Genomic DNA, 6,007 nt, shown 5'->3' on the forward strand with positions numbered 1-6,007 from the left:
TGTACAGCATAATGCTTCAGTCATACATAAACACACATACATTCATTTTCATGTTCTTCTTCACCAAAAGTTACTACAAGATGTTGAATGTATTTCCCTGTGCTATACAGTATGAACTTGTTCATCTTACATACATTAGTATCTGCACACCTTGAATTCCCAATTTATCCCTTCCTACCCCCTTCTCCCCCTGGTAACCAGAAGTTGTTTTCTATGTGAGTCTGTTTCAGTTTTGTAAATAAGTTCGTCTTTTTCTTTTTTTTTTTTTTTTTAGGTTCCACATATAAATGACATCATATGGTATTTTTCTTTCTCTTTCTGGCTTCTTTACATTAATTTTTAACACAAATACTATGCTGAATTTTTTCCCTTTTTTGTTTTATTAGTTCCAGTTCTGTCTTAAAATGGCCTCTCCTGTGGAAAGTTCTGGGGTAAAGAGGTGATGGTGAATGTGCCTACCATATGAGGTTTCATGACTGCAAAAGAAGGCCTTCTATAAACATGTTAATTTTTGAAGCATTTAGTATTTTGAAGCATTTAGATATTCTTTTGTATAAATATTCTTTTGAATAAATTACATTTCCATGATTGAATTATAAAAGGGATCACTCATTTGAGATATTTTAAGCTGTATCCCTTTGGCAGTGAAAACTAAGGGAAGCTTGTTTTAAAAGTTCTTACATTTATATGCATTTTCTTTTTTGCCTTTATGGTTTCTGCTCTTAAGGATTGAACAGCACGATCACTTTAAATTTAGGAACAGTGTATAGCACAAAATCTTGGACTTGGTTATTCACATTTGGAAATCATAATTTTTTTTTATAACATTGGAATGAATGTTGAGGCCTTGAAGTGGTTATGAAGTTGCAAGCCTATAGGGAGTAAGAAATTAAGAAAACCTTGCATTTCAATCGATCATTCTTACATGACTATTGATTTTATAACTAGGAAGCAAGATATATTTTGGAACTTGGTGTGTGTATTCTAAAATGCATATAGAGACCGTTTACTATAATTTCACACAGAGAGAGAAATGTGCTGTAAGATTCTCTCTACACTTTTCCATGGATAATTTAAAAGTTCTTTTAAAACCTTCCAAGGAGAAGAATTAGAGTTAAGGGATCTCCTAAACCATCTATATGAACTCAGAGCTGGAAACTGCTCTCAACACCAGCCAGTGCCAGAATCTTTGAAACACACTCCATGCAAGTGATGACACCTACATTCAGGGTAACCACTTGAAATTAGAGGCCTATGTAAGACGTAACAGGATAGTTGCTTCTACTGGGCTCCCCCTTGCTTCCAAAATGTTACATCTTTTTTTCCAATATTATGGAAAGGGATAAATTGGATCAAAAAAGCATCTGTCTACTTCCATTTGCACTTCAAACTGCAAATTATCCATTGAGCTGTATATTTGCACGGCTGAAAGCTGATCAGAAGAGATTGTTTGCAAAGGGGCTGACTGCTTAGGAAAGGTCATCTTCCCTGGATGAAGTTTTCTTTTTCCTGAAACAAATGCTCTTCCTTTGTCAAGGCGAATCAAGACATTTTAAGGAAAATGGATTGAGTTGGGAGGGTGTGTGGCAGCCCCACTAGGTCAGATGCGGACCTCATCTTTCTAGCGTGTTCCACTCCATCCTTGAGCGCTGTTTTCCTCTGGTCAGCAGGCTGTTTAAGGAGCAGGAGCAGGCGTTGCTGCAGTTTTGCTCTGGTTACGTTTATTTTTTTAATTAAAAAATTCTATTGAGGTATTATTGACATACAACATTTTAAAATTTATAATGTTGCTTTAGTGTCTGGTGTAGGCTATATTTTGAGTAGATTTGTTACAGTTAATTTTTAAAATTGTTTAGGTACATCACAATATAAGGCATTTTCCTAGGGTAGCTGTGCACCACCACAATATTACAGAGTGGAATTCTCCGACTAACTCAACGCTTTTAGTTTTTCAATGCTTTTAGTTTTTTTTTCAAGGAAGCAGACTTAACCCGTTTTCCCTTGTCTGTTTACGTACTAAGCGTTCTGTTTCTATCAGAAACAAATAAGTAATTTGTTGCAGGGTTGGAATTCGGCTCTGTTTCCTAACTCTTAAAGCTTGTCTTCTGTTATATTTAAGATTACAAGCCTTCTGCCTCTGCCGCTTACCTGAGATGACTTGGAGAAAGCTGCATGTCTGTGCTCCTTTGACTGAAGTTGCTGGGTTAGTTCTCCAGAGAAAGAGAACCAGTAGTATGTAGAGATCCAGATCCATGAGGAGGTTTATTATGGGAACTGGCTCACGTAACTGTGGAGCCGAGAAGTCCCACCATCTGCCATCTGCAAGCTGGAGACTCAGGAAAGCCTAGAGTTTAATTTAGTCCAACTTAGCCCAAAGGCCTGAGAACCAGCAGCACCAACGTCCAAGGGGAGGAGAAGACAGATTTTTCAGCTCAAGTAAAGAGAACAAAATCTCCCTTTGTCCTTTTGTTTGGTCCCGGCCCCCCCACGTTTTGGATAAAGCCCACCTGCGTTGATGAGGGTGATCTTGACTCAGTCTACCAATTCAAGTGCCAATAGTCTCTTCTGGAAATACTCTCACACACCCAGAATTCATGTTTTACCGTCTGTCTGGGCATCCCTTAGCCCAGTCAAGGTCACAGCAAGTTAACCATCACCATCGCATAGCTGCCTCTTCAACTGAGTTCTCAGATGCCTCAAAAAGTCTAGTTCTTTTGTAGGAAATCTCAGGGAATATCCTGGCTAGGACTTAGCACCGTTCCTTGTCACTTCCGCCTCCCTCCCAAGGCTAGATAAGGACTCAGACCTGCCGCTGTGCGAGGGTGACCCAAGAAAAGAGGGCAGTTGCTTTATTTCAGTGCAGGTACTTTGTTCTCTTTGGGGCAAGTTCGAGTATACACGTGTTTGAGTTCACTTAGAAACTGAGGCTGCAGCAGTAAGGGAAACGCTTTTTCCAGCCGTGAGATGCCTCTGGGAGAGTAGATGGGGCCCGATTCTGTGTCCCCGCATCCAGATGAGTGGCCGGCAGGGCTCATCGTTAATGTTCACGTGTCGTCCTCCAATGTGTCAAGTCAAGGTTTGGCAAATACGTGAATTTAAAAGCATTTGAACATTTGGAGTTCCAGTTAAAATCAGCTTCTCCTTTCTTTCCTCTATTGGGGATTCTCAACGAGAATATTTTAACCAGACAATTTGGTTCTGTGTAAATATTGTGATTTGTAAATATTGTAAATAATGTGACGTGTAACATTCTCCTCTTTATTGCCTCTGTCTGCCCCACTGTCTCTCAAAAGGATCCTGGAAGGTCAGAATCAGCCTTGTTTGTTTGTTTTTTAACGGAGGTACTGAGAATTGAACCCAGGACTTCATGCATGCTAAGCTATGCTCTACCACTGAGCTATACCCACCCCTCCTTTTGTTTTTTAACGTTGATATCATTTAATATGGTGGATATTACAAAATTAAGTCAAAAATGACTTAATTTTTCTGTCAGCTTCCTCCAGGGAGCAACACATTTGTCCTTTGACACAAAGGTGGTAAAATACTCGTACTCAGCTTTCAGAGGTGAGCTTGATGCTGTGTGAGCCATGCCCTTCCTGACTCACATCCATGACCGGTGGTGATTCTCGATTTAGTTTGGTGGGAGGAGGAAGCGGGACCCAGAACAAGGCATGAAAGTGCCTAGTTCCTCCTGGATGAGAATCGTTCAGGCCAAGAGGCCTCCCAGGTGAGGAGGAGGTGGTGGGGCTTGCCTCTGCAGAGCCCCCTTTCCTTCCAGTGGGGAAAAAACTTTTTCTGAGTTGAAACAGTTTGATATGGGTCTTGGCATGACTGAAGAAACCTGCTTTTTCTTTTACAAAATCTGTCCATCAGTACAAGGCATTTTTTTGAAGGCAATGCTTTATTATTATTTTTTAAATTTTTTTATTGAAGTGTAGTTGATTTACAATATCAGTTTCAGGTGTACAGCAAAGTGATTCAGTTATACATATACATAGGTATATATATTTTTTCTTTTCAGATTCTTTTCCATTATAGGTTATTACAAGAAATTGGATATAGTTCCCCTGTGCTGTACAGCAGGTCCTTGTTGTTTATTTATTTTATATATAGTAACGTGTGTCTGTTAATCCCTAACCCCTGGTTTATCCCTCCCTCCTCACCCTTTCCCCTTTGGTAACTTACCATAGTTTGTTCTCTATGTCTGTGAGTCTGTTTTTGGTTTGTAAATAGAATTTGTATCTATCTTTTTTTAGAGTCCACATATAAGTGATATCATACAATAACTTGTCTTTCTCTGTCTAACTTCACTTAAAAACGATAATCTCTAGGTCCATCGGCAATGCTTATTTTTGAAGCTATGGGGACAGATGCACACTGTTTTAAGTTGGCAGATGATCAAATGTAGAGTGAGAAGGTCAAGTAGCTACTTTATTAAGTGGTCTTTATTACTCTGGGCAAATTTCAAGGGAACATTCTCACCTCCCTCTGAGAATGAGTGGATGGGACGCTACCACTGGCCTGTGTGTGTTTAGTAATTTTAGTAATTCAGGGTAACTTAATGTGGCCGCCTAACCTGGGGGGGAATGGACGGATGGGGAGTGAAGCAGGCATGTGAGGCCTGCTTTTGCCAGGAGAGGGAGCCACGTGTTCACTTAGGGTGTGTCTTGTCAGGGAAGGTCTTGGGTTTTTTTCCAGCTATTTTGTTTATCCAAATTCTTAAGCAAAAAGGAACGTAAAAATGCTGGCGTTGGTTCAGTTCACTGTGGTTGGCTCAGCTCGGGGAGAGCGATGCGACTGTGACTCTTTAACTCATACCCGTAGCTGATGTTTGGGAACAAAAGGATGCACGTGCTAGGAAAAACGGGTTTGGTGGTTCTGTTTTTATCTGGGAGAGCCACTTCCTGTGTGAAACCACATTGTCACACAGTGTCCATGAGAATGGTGGTTTTGTTGGAGGGTTCACTTCTGCCCAGAGCGGCGGAGCCCTGATGGGCCCCTTCAGAAGGATCTGGGTCTGTGCTGGTCCAGCCTGAGCCCGTTCCTTGTGGGAGAGCCTCTTGGAGTCCCTTAAAGGGAAATTTGCCACATGAACGAGTCGTTTTCTCACTCCAGACATCACAACTTTAGATTTCATTGGTGGCTCGTAGTGGAATGTTTTTTAAAACATCAGAACCTGTTAAAATACTAGGAACTCCTGTTGTTCTGTGATGTCAGTGAATGATACTCTTTCAGGTACATTTTGGTAAAAGATGTATTGGAATTCTAAAAGATGATAAATTGTGATAATAGAATATATATAAATAGCTTACAAGTGATTTAATTTCTTGGAAATGTTCTGAGTCCCACTCAGAACTTACTAAAATGAAAGCAGTTTGTTTGAATAAACTCCAGGCTTCCTCTTTGTGAGATATTTCCGTTTTGGTCTCTTGGGGGAAAAATTCCTAGGATGTTGCTCCCTCTCTCCTGCTTGATTCAGACATGTAATATTCAAAGCTCCTCCAATATATTTTGCAAGATTCCAAAACCTGGCATGAGTTTCTCATATACATGTCTTTATTGTATAAAGCTCATAGCTTTAGGCACATGGTTTGCCCCCCAATTTACTGTTCTTTTAAGGTATTTTAGAATGAGGAGGTTCTGTTAAAGAGAAACTAACAATAATGTGCAGACTGCTAGGAACATTTCGTCCCCCATAAGACAACAGACCTTTTCGACAGCTCATAACATCCATTCTTGGACCTCCCACCCCTGCCTGCACCGCGAAGAGGCAGGGAGGTTCTCTTGATCTCCAGGAGAATGGTTCTTATCTGAGTGCCCAAGACATGGAGGCCAGACAGGCATAGCTAGTAACTCACAGAGCCATGATTTAAATGGTTGATGAACACGGTTGCTTCCTCATACTGTTTTGTCTTTTTCCTTGTCACTTCCTTTTGAGATAGTCATTCAACATCCAGCAAACTGATTGGGTGCCTACTGTATACCAGGCATCCAGCAGGTGCTGGAG

Source organism: Camelus ferus, chromosome 18 (assembly GCF_009834535.1).
Source record: "Camelus ferus isolate YT-003-E chromosome 18, BCGSAC_Cfer_1.0, whole genome shotgun sequence".
NCBI classification, from domain to species: Eukaryota; Metazoa; Chordata; class Mammalia; order Artiodactyla; family Camelidae; genus Camelus; species Camelus ferus.